The sequence below is a fragment of the Fulmarus glacialis genome, unplaced genomic scaffold (genome assembly GCF_000690835.1).
Source record: "Fulmarus glacialis isolate BGI_N327 unplaced genomic scaffold, ASM69083v1 scaffold39848, whole genome shotgun sequence".
NCBI lineage: Eukaryota > Metazoa > Chordata > Aves > Procellariiformes > Procellariidae > Fulmarus > Fulmarus glacialis.
The window spans coordinates 1,108-1,443 of NW_009228358.1; the positions used below are offsets into that span (position 1 = coordinate 1,108).

At 66.4% G+C, this 336-nt stretch overlaps 1 pseudogene; it reads right to left on the bottom strand.

Annotated features, from left to right (window-relative positions):
* The window catches only part of LOC104080912, a 1,347-nt pseudogene extending 1,080 nt beyond the window's left edge, over positions 1-267 (bottom strand).
* Between the last annotated feature and the right edge of the window lie 69 nt (positions 268-336).

Below are 336 nucleotides of genomic sequence, written 5' to 3' on the forward strand. Positions count from 1 at the left end.
GAGGGCTCAAACCGACTGTGCCAGTGGTGGTCCCCCCCCCAGGGAAGGCCTGGGGGGACAGGATTGGTGCTAGGGGATGCAGCCGGGGGATCCATCCCCAGTGCCCACTGCCCATGCTGGGGGGGTCCCGCTGCCCCCCATTACGTCAGGTTTGGAGGTGTCGCGGCCCCACGACTGGATCCACTCAGGGTTAGTTTAGCCCGAGGTTCTCCCTCACCAAAAATGAGGTTACCCCCCTTCCCATCCCTCAGTACCAGCAATAACCATCTCCGCCAGCCTGGGGGGCCACGCACCCCTGCCCTGCGCCGTCCCCACCCACACGGGGCCATCCCCACC